General features: G+C 38.9%; 1 long non-coding RNA gene across 1 annotated transcript; it reads right to left on the bottom strand.

Moving 5' to 3' along the window:
• Positions 1-2,986: 2,986 nt before the first annotated feature.
• LOC137153116 (uncharacterized) lies at positions 2,987-8,626 on the bottom strand. The gene is made up of 3 exons (XR_010919701.1): positions 7,648-8,626; positions 7,271-7,538; positions 2,987-6,889 (listed from the first exon to the last, which is right to left on the bottom strand). It is a non-coding gene; the product is annotated as an uncharacterized lncRNA (long non-coding RNA).
• Between the last annotated feature and the right edge of the window lie 2,144 nt (positions 8,627-10,770).

Raw genomic sequence — 10,770 nt, 5'->3', positions numbered from 1 at the left:
TCCATCAAGCAACTGCATCATAAATATCAATGCCACCTCTTAGAATCAAACACTAATTTTTGTTGAGGGGGATAAGGTGAGTCAAGTTAACTTGGGAGACTCTACATTACTCTTCCACTAATCCAGGTTTTGGCAGAAAGACTACAGTTCTTAGTTTTAAACAAAAAAGAAAAATACATTAGTCCACAATTAATCCACAGGCATGTTTAGAACAGTACTTGGGCATTCAAGAGGGGAAAGATTGGGAATTACCTTGGCAGTACAGTACACACAAGGATAAGTGGGAAAACTCTCCAGAGAAGTTGGAAGCATTCCTGTGGAGCAACAGGCATTTTCACCTACATTGTTTTTCTGGAGGACAGAAAGGATCATTCCCTGAACTCCCTATGAGAGAATAGTTCCTCATCCCAACCAAGACAGCAGGCAGACTGGTTGAATTTGAATCCTCCAGCTTCACACCCCTTTCTCTTCCAAGTACAGTATGAATGTTTTATTTTACTGGTGATTTTCAGTATGTGGCCAAACTACTGAGGCTCTGCCTTGCTGTTTATAATATCTAGATGGAATGATTAATTTGCATTAAATAGTACCACCCGCACTAATGGTAAAACTATAGTAAATCAAGAAAGTTAAATTTATCTTCCCAGAAGTTCTTATGCATACATATATATCATATGACTAGGCCAACCAATACCTGGCTGAGTCATTAGTATTATTTTCACCTCCTATTTAGAATTTAAGTAGGGGGTCACTCTTTTTGTTTAGGGACTAATAACAAATTGGTAGCACCATACTTTATTTGGATATCTTTCAAAACAAGTCAAAACGGTCATGTAAAAATTAAATTTAAAACATAGAAGTATGCTTTCAGCATTTGACCCCACAGAACTTCTACTGCTTGACAAGAAAACAAGGTTTCAAATGTTCAGAAACTTTTTATTCCCAACACTGAGCAATGTGTGATACTGTCTAATGCCCTATATGAATGTCACTGGTTTAGATGGCATTAGAAAGGAAAGGGAAGGGTTTTCCATTTTCAAAATGAACTATAAATAAACCATAATTTTTTACATCTGGCAATATGATTTACTCAGATTCTACAACACTGCAGAAGTTACACTTTTGGCTTCTCCTTTGCAAATGTAGCAAATCATGAGACAACATAACTACTGACAGGATTGCCAGACTCCTCCTAGACATTTTTTTTTTTTTTTTTTTTAAACTATCTAAAATACACCGGTGTGTTTTGGATGGCTGTTAACAGTCTAAACCTATCTAACATTTTCTTGCTTTCTAGACACAAAACCCTGATCTCAATGAGTACAGAGTCAGAAAGGCCATTGATATAAACAGGACCAATTTGGTGCCACATTTTCAAATGTGTAGACATAAGCAATAAGTTATATATATATTTTAACACAAGATGATTTAAGGTTTGAACATATCCAGTATTTCCATTTTATGTATACATCTTTTTTCCCTTTGGCATACGTTTATTTCACTTCCACGATGTAGGTTCACATTGGGAGGCACCCTTTTGCATATTTTGCTTTTTCCTTTCAATGTGAAACAGGCACACTTTAACTTAAATTTATGGCAGATTGTTAACGATTTGTCGACTGAACAAGAACTGTGATGTTTTTTCCCCTCACTGAATGACTTTGAAGAGAATTCTCTCATCAAAAACAAAACAAAGAGAAGCTCTTCTTAAGAATTGAAAACTGATCATTTAAAGCAAATTTACAATTCTCCTAGCACATTTTAAAGGAATATGACAGGAAAAAACACACTCGAAGTGAGGAGTGAATTTTGTTTTATGTCAGCCAATAAAGACATACAGAATTAATGAATAAAAAATATTGTCCAAAATACTTAGCTAATATGAGAATACAGAAAGCTAGAAGAAACATGACTATAAACAGAGTTTAGGCCCTGATCCTGCAACTGGACTCATATGGGCATATCCATGTCAAGGGACGCAGCAGTTTGCCTGCATGGCTCTGATTGCAGGATAGGAGCCTTAATTATAAAAGTGGGATCTGTTCTAACAGTAGTTAAGAAAGTTTGCACTGTCATCTTTATATTCTTCCAAGTAAACAATGCTGATGACAGCGGGCCCCAGCCCTGCAAGCCCTCTCTGCACAGGACTCCTGAAGACTCAGGTTCAATAAGTCTGTTACAAACAGAAGGCAATAAACTGAGGATCAACTCATAAAAAGGCCTTTGGGGTGCCTTTTTCAAATGAATGTGTTTTATTCAAAATTAAATTAAAAAATAAACTAAAAACTCTGCACTGTTTAGAAAACTATTTCCGTCTCTCTCTCTCTCCTCTACCAATTTAATAAGTACTGTAATCCAGAAACCAGCCTTCTTCATAAATATGCATGTATAAACTTAGGGCTGGATTGGCACCTGGCAGTGAAGTTTAAGTAACTGCTGCTTTAGGAGCAAAATAGGCACCAATTTGTGCTTCAGACACAATTCAGACTCATTTGCTCCATGGGAGAAGTAAACTGAACCAGCCCTTTTCCTGGCACAACTTCTTCCTCTACACTGATGGCCTGTGTTCTTCCCCCTCTGCAAGGTTTGGTTATGTGAGTAGCCCACACATGGAAGTAATGGTTTTGTCAGGCCCCATCACCATTTGTGCGGGTGTGTAATCAAGCTCATGACTTCACCCTTAATGTTTGTGAAAAATTTTTCTTTGAAAGATGGAACTGAAGAATGGAAGCTGAAGTGGTAGAGAATGGGAAAAAGATGGCATCAGCAGTAGAGAGGAATGCCCAGACAGAATCACAGTTCCCTATTGAATGTTTGAGAAGCAAGGGTGGGAGTGAGGAGAGATGTTTGAACATACTAAAAAGGTACAATTTCGAATACACAGACACGTGCAAAATCTCAATAATTTTACAAAACTAACTTCAGAATTTTTCAAATTTCTTTCTTATTTTTATAATTAGTTCACAGCTATTCCAAACATTCATGAACTTTTGAAACATGGCCCAAGAAAGTTAGAAACTCGTTTTGTTTTCTATTTGTAATTACCCTCTACCTACAGCCTCTATAAACTCAAGTCGACAAAAACAAGGATACCCAAGTATATTGGTAGTTTTGGGTATGTCTCTCTTTTTCTAAATGCTTAAGAGAAAACAGATTTCTAGAAACATCTCATGGGGAATGTAATCATTTTTATTTAACAATTAAAAAACTACATTTTACAATATATACCAGTTTTCTCCTGGGTAACTTGGTGATACCTTTTGATACTACAAAAAGAACATGTTCATAGCACCAAGCAAAGGAACTGTTATTGCGGAAAAGATTGTACAATGACACATTTATGCTGCTTTAATCAAATCCTAATTAATCTGATGGTTTTACATTCCAACATCATTTTGCTGAAAACAGACATACCTAATTAGAACATGACTTGTTTATCCAGAAGCCTTCGGTTTCAACTCTAAAAAGTGATGCTCAGAAAACAATTGTGCCCTGTAGCACATAATTTACTTTGTTACAAAAACCTTGAAACAAAAATGGTGCTGTGTCAGCAAGTAGACTGTTAAGCAGAACTAAAAAGGTGAGCTAATTATTCTGGCAAACTCGTGCCACTAATAGTTACTCTTAATGTGCACTTTATATTATATTCTCCCATTTTCAGTTGTTCAGAACCTTGGTGCAGTAATTCACTATTGGCTGTTTCACTATTCAAGTTAGACATAGTATAGGCCCTATTAAACGTTTAGCACAATGTTGGTGCAGTGTAAATGTACAGGGACACAGTAATCCAGTCGGTTCTGACAAAACCATTCAAGTCTATTTCATACACAAAACAAGCAGTACACACTTTCATATGCGAATTTTTGTCTTTCAAAGCAAAAGACAATGGCTTTTCTTTAAAAAACTGCATATAGAATCATAGAATATTAGGATTGGAAGAGACCTCAGGAGGTCATCTAGTCCAATCCCCTGCTCAAAGTAGGACCAACCCCCAACTAAATCACATAAATAGCATGAAGGTTATAACATAAAACAATACCAAACTGAAGACACTGAGCAATAAGGCTGATGACTCTCCTATGTTAACAAATAGCATCACCTCTTTATTTGTCCTTAGAAGTGTCGTAAATTAAGGATAGTGACCTAAAATTTCAATCTAGTGCCTAAGGATTTAACTGCATACATCAGGCTGAAAATTCACTCCAGATAAGAGCACTGTCCGCATAGCCTGTGTGTCACAAATGTAGTTTAGCTGACATAAGCTTCCATAATGGTAAGGATAATTAAATCTTATGCTAAATGGCAGGGGAAAGGAGAGGAGATTTGGGAAGATAATCTTTCCTCCTAAATCAGCACCTTTGTATAAATGGACAGGAGCAACAAAAGGTAGGAAATTCACGTATGAACCATCGAATAATGGCCACTGTCAGAGGAAGGGCATTTGGCTATGGACCGATGATTTGATATGGCCCCTCCTATGCCTTTAAGAAACTAAATGTAGTTTTGGCTTGTAATTAAACCCAGCTTAGAAACAAGAGAGCAAGTTCAAATAAATTGATTATGTTTCAGCAAGGTCTTCTCCAGACTATGGAAACAACCAACCATGTAGAACTAGTAGCAGATAAATGAAACAGGGCAGTCAGTTACAGTGGAGAAACTAAAATTTGAAGTGTGTATATTCAAATATACCTGTACTTGAAAGTAGTAACAAGGAGGTTAAGACAACTGACAAACAAGGCTGAGTAACCATATTCAACAGCAAAGAATCTCATCAGAAAGGGAGACTAGCAGGACAGCAGAGGATCTTATGGGGTAAAACAACAGAGAAAAGGAAGCAATTTGTCAAGAAAGTAATCAGAAATAAAGGGGCTTAATGATTGACTCCCCTGTTTCACATTGGAGAAGACCATATATATTTGAAGTAAAGTAATGAAAGTAGCATTGAGCTAGAAGGGAAGACTGCAGCAAAGTGAAAGACAGTAAACAAATAAAGTTCAAATAGCAGTGGCTGAGACAAGCCTTCAAAACCCAAAGAATTCTAAGTAGAGCTGGTTGGAAATTTTCCATTGGAACCCTTTTCCTCAGGAAAATGTAGATTTGTCAAAAGGGGGTTTTGTCAAAAGTTTCATGGAAACTTGTCCATTTCAGAAAAACAGAAAAGCTTGTTTCAATTAAGTCAAAATTTCCAACCTTTTCAAAATGAAACATTTTGATTTTTGTTTCAAAATTGTTTTTTATTTCAATATTTTTTATTACAAATTATAATATAAAATGGAAAACAAAAGTCAAAATTGGAACAAAACATTTTGATCAACCCAAAGTGAAATTGGTTTCAGAATTTAATTTTGAGAGAAATGTTTTTTTAAATTTGGTTTTGTTTCATTCTGGAATGGAAAAAAAATGTCAAAAGTGTGGACTTTCCCATGAAATGAAAAAGCCAGTTCCCCCTTAGCTCTAGTCATAGGTGAAGGCATCTTAACTCATCAGCAAGTGGTGATCGCATACTGCTACACAAAGTTGCATATTGGAGGGACCTAGCAAAACAAGATACTCCATGCTGCTATACAATATGGAGGAGGAGGATTGGCAATGGTTCTTTGGCACTAGACAGTATTCTTATGCTAAAAGCAGCAAAGAAAATGTGTGTAGAGCTATATATATTTAGTCCATATCACTGAAGAATTCCTCCAACTGGAAAACTTTATAGGAAGTACACAGCAAGAGAATATAGTAATCATCTATATACCCTTTAAAAGAACACATCTTGAGGAAATAAATAGTGGGGATTGCTTCAAACCCAGTGTTCCAACTTCACTGCATGCTCACAATAGCTTCCAGCCACTCATGTAAATAATCTTTCCTCCCACTTACTACAGGAGTTACCGTAAACCTTGCTCTTTTTCAGCACTCATCTTCCAAACCTTTAGTAAATTTGCTTTTTAATCAGTCCCCTCTGCACCCATTCTATATTTTAGTCCTCTCCCCTCTGTACAGTGCTAGAGTTTTTTCAGCTTGACAAAGCTACTGCCTAAATATAAGCTTTTCAGAGAGTAGGAAAAAATATGCTCAAGTCTTGAAATTGAAGACTTTGGCAGCCAAATATCAGGGTCTCAAAGGTATTCTTTTAGGAAGGCCTTAGCACTCATCCCGCTTCGTATAATCAGACTTTAAACTAAGAGTGAAAGAGAAGCGCAATTGCCTCTCCTCTTCTCTAGCTTTGGTAAGTAGAGCTCCCCTCTTCCGTGCTTGATGCTATGAGGTTTCCCCCTCCTATTTCAATCTGCTTTCACCACTGCACACAACCTGTATTTCCCCTACACACTTCACTAAGACTACTCTCTAGCCCACAGGGAAGAGCCAAACTCCCCTTCTGTGCTTCTTATCTTTCACCCCCTGCAGGTTACTGTCCTAAATCCTGAATTCTGCAAACTGAAGCAAGCAGGGAGGTCTCTTACACTCACAAACAGAATCCCACTGAAATCAATGAAACTACACAGGAGTAAGGGTCCTTGCACATAGGTTTCTTTTCAGGACTGGGTCACTTCTATATTTTCATTAAGATTGTTGTTACTATTCTTTTGCCATACACACTTTTTTTTTTTTTTTAATTTTAAAGACACCGAATTACCTCTGCTCAAAATACAGGAACAGATTTACTCACATAATTACCATTAATAAAATAAAATTTTTATCCTCCAGGTTTGTATGTTTCCAGTAGACTTGTTGAAGCAGCACAGCCTGTACATACTGATCATCAGAATAAAGATTCATGCTGTGCTGCTACTGACAGCAGGTTTGCTCTCTTCTCAGTTCGACTGTTTGGCTGGAGGAAGGATTAGAAATCAGAGATCAGCCTAGACTTTGCAACAGACACGTAGTCCCCTTTACTCTAAAAATAAACAAAAAGAGAGAGGTTGGAAAAAAAGGATTGATTGATCCTGTGACAGCCAGCCACAATGGGCACAATTCACCACAAAAAGTACAAGCAACATCTGAAGTTTACAGGGTTCATCTCCCCACAGCACATAGCATGATTCCTGTGGCTCTTAACTCTACAGGGTCATCTAAGACAACAAAAGTCTGTACTATATATACTGCAGGCCATGGACACCTCAGCCTTCTGACAAGCATTTCCATTAAGCAACAAAGTGAAATTTGTAAGCATCTAGTTTATACACTTATGCAAATTAACTGCTGTTACACTAAATCCTCATACAGTTCAGTGTGCTAAAATAAAACTTTAAGTAGTAGCAGCTTGATTGGATTCTACCTGATTGTGAGGTCAGACAGGTTTCATGACCAGCATATCGAGCCCTTCTCTAGCCAGACACCTGGTTTGCATGGACTCCTTATCCAAGAAGACCAGAGAATATCATTTACAGCGGTCTTATGAGGATTGGGGAGTGCAGCTTCCTGGAGAAGATGAGAAGGTTGGGTCAGCCAGAGCACACACTTCCTGACATTCTCCAGAATGGAGAGTTTCTTCTGCAGAGCTTGAAATTTGTGGTACCACTTACAGTAGGGAGGAAAGCAGGGCTCTGTTGTGAATAAACATCAAATCAAAGACAGAAGTCATTAAGCCAATGAGTTGCAAGACTCTCTGGCAGATGGGTGGGGTTGTGAGGGCACTTTGATTGCTAGACGAACCATTTTCTGAAGCCTTGTCTGAAGCAGTCACATATGGCTCTCCCAAGTATTGACGCAAGCTCCCATATGTGTTCTTTCTTGACATCTTATTAAAACTCCTATGATGAAAGAAGGGAGCACATTTTTTAATCACAATCTGGGATTATGAAATAAATTTGACTTTTAGCAACTGTATAAATATGACAGAACCTGAACGCCTTCCCATTGAAGGTGGCTGTTACTACATTCAGATTCTAGAAGAAAATTCACAGAATTGTGCTAGAAGAACTTGGTGAACACTGAAAAGGCTGGGTGATCTTGAACCTTAAATATTTATGATGAGATGCTACAATAGATATATGAAAGCTAGGCACACTACAGACCTGTAGATGTTCAAAGTTCTCTGTTGTACAGCTGCTACTGAGAACAAAGAGATTCCATCTGGAATTTCTTGTACCTCAAAAAAAGCAGTTTAACCATTTCAAATGAAAGATTTCTCTGAAGCTTCTATATCCTTCAGTACAAGAAAAAACAGGGAGTAAATGTCTTCATCTAACTTCTCTGAAGGGACAGGAAGACTAGCACAAATATCTGGGAGGTAAGGGATACATACACTGGCTTATAGCATGTCTTTCTGCAATGTATAAATATAGCAATGTGAAATAACATTTATTGAACATGAGGGAATTGAGGTCAATTTTACGTAGAAACTCTGAAACAGAAAGAACCCATTTGTTGGATAGTCTTTTCCCCATTCTGAGAAAATAGTAATACTACCTGTCCACCAAAACTGAAACAAGTTTAGGGGAGTAGGAGTGTAGCAAATGCAGGAAGTCAGAATCTGGAAATACTGGAATGAGGACCTCCCAAGCATTGTCCCTTCTGTTACTCCCCAAGCCACAAACTAGAAACATCTGTGGGGCTGGTATGGTCTTCTAAAGAAGTGGTTCCCAACCTTTTTGAGTGAAAGCCCCGCTAATTAACACCAGGTAAAAACTCACCCCCTCTACCCCCGCGACCTGCCACCTCACCGGCCATAAACACATATAACCCCTATAAACACATATAATGATAACACTAAATTACATAATAATAATAAATGACTCTTACCTGAGCAAGAAGCTAAGCCTTCCCTGGCGCAGCTGCCACTGCACGCCCCGTGTGGCCCCACCTCTTCCCATCCCTGGGGGTGGATAATGGAGGCAGCTCTGGCGGGTTGGCCAGGGCTGCTCCAGGCTCCCACCAACGTGGAGCTGCTCCTCTCCAGCCAGATGCCTGGCTGGTATGAGGTTGGGCGGGGGGCTGCTCCTCTGCTCCAGCCAGTGCAGAACTCCAGGGTGCTGCATCTGGCATGGAGCTCAGGGGCCTAAACGACCTCAATATTGCTGAAGCCTCATGGACCCCCTGGAATCTTTGGCGCCCCCTCCCAAGAGATCCTGCCCCCTAGGTTGGGAATCACTGTTCTGAAGAAATTTTTCAGCTTTTAAGCAGTAACAGACTGACCAATCTTGAAAATGTCTCAACTTCTCTAGACTTAGTTTTAAATTAAGGAATTTTCTTTTTGTTTTAGACAGAATACCACAAAAAGTCTACCTACTCAGAGTGGTAGGGAAAGGAGATTTAGTTTGTTCCTAAACTCAGTGACCCAGGAAGTTTATCAACTACTGCTCCACTGGCCATGGGTTTGGCAAATATATAAAGGTATCAGCTAGAAAGGCAGTAGCTAAAGTGACATAATTCATTTTGTCTCTTTCGCTCCCTTTAAAGGGAGGCTAGCGCCATCTCAACATCCTTAAATTAGATAATATGAGATCTTGTGACAAAAACTGAAATTAAAACTGCTCCCAAGCTCTTAGATTACATAAACGATTTTAAGATAGAAGCTATCTTCTTTACCAGATGGTTAGATAGAGAAAATGTTCCGTGTAAGGGAACACAACACCCTGCAGTATAAAAATGTTTTTTTGGTAAGGAGACCGAGGTTCTTTTTCTTCCTTACAAAGCTTATATGCTTTTTGCCCGAAACATCAATCCTTTTCTCTAACAGGAAACAGCACAGAAATCTCTTTTCTTTTTGGGAAGGTCATTTAAGGCAGTAGGTGGTATAGAATCCTCAAACCAGTGTAGTGCTTTGACTACTATTCTAAGTGGCTCATGCCCTCTGCATTAAAAAATCTCCTCGGGGAGACAAGCTCAGAGTCAGACACCAAAGAAGATTAAGACATTTTCTCTTCTTCCTCAGAATCCCCCACAGATATATGTGTGGGTTTATTTTGGCCCCTCAGAAGGGGAAAGCATGTCAAGGATATTAAAGTGGGATTCTTTGCTTTGGTAAGCAAGTGTCTTGCCAATCTCTGTAGTTAGACTAACAAGGTGAGGGGGAAATGAGTGGGTGGAAAGGGACACTTGGGCAGTGGAGGCTTTGGATCACTGAATGTCTTGATTAGGTTAACTCCAGATTAAATAAAACAAAAGAGAAGAAAAAGCACTAATTGGAGGTCATGAGGGCCTGACTGGAGCATACAAACTCCTGAGATACATCTTGGGTGAGTAGTTTGGAAACTGGCCAGCAATAAGGGGTTTTATCTTCTGCCTGTAGACCTTGTCAGAAGTTAACACAGAGCCTCTGAGAATGAAAGGAGGCACAGGGCCCACCTTACTAGACTCTACAGCTAGCTGGGTATTGGACTGAGGGTAAAACCCAACACATCTCTCTCTCACTCACACACATACACTCACACAACCTTATGCATCTGTACACTGTGGGCAGAGCAGTTGGTAAAGGTTCTCTCTTGTCGCTATTTTTTACATTTTCTCCCAGGGAACTTTTGAAGAAAAAAGGCTCTCATATGAAGAGCTGTGTATCAACAACACTTCCTCACTGTTCCGGACTGAGGCAGACCAGAAATGTTCACCATCACTTAGTTTGGAGTGGCAAAGCACTGCATGTCTCCTCCACCTAAGTTTTGTAAATATTCAGTTTCATTTTGCTTAACACTAGTCAAATCCTAGAAGGCCAGGCATCTGTTAGGGTGATGTGTGGAAGAGCAGCACAAAAAACAACACTTTGTGAATTTCAATTCTCATGAAAGCTGTCAGCTTGGCAACTGTGGAGATCAAATCAGATACAATACAAGCCACACC

The sequence above is a fragment of the Emydura macquarii genome, unplaced genomic scaffold (assembly GCF_026122565.2).
Source record: "Emydura macquarii macquarii isolate MOO-44397 ecotype Brisbane River unplaced genomic scaffold, CSIRO-AGI_Emac_v2 contig_212, whole genome shotgun sequence".
NCBI classification, from domain to species: Eukaryota; Metazoa; Chordata; order Testudines; family Chelidae; genus Emydura; species Emydura macquarii.
Note: the sequence above shows the minus strand (reverse complement) of the source record. Positions and strands in the feature narration are given on the sequence as shown.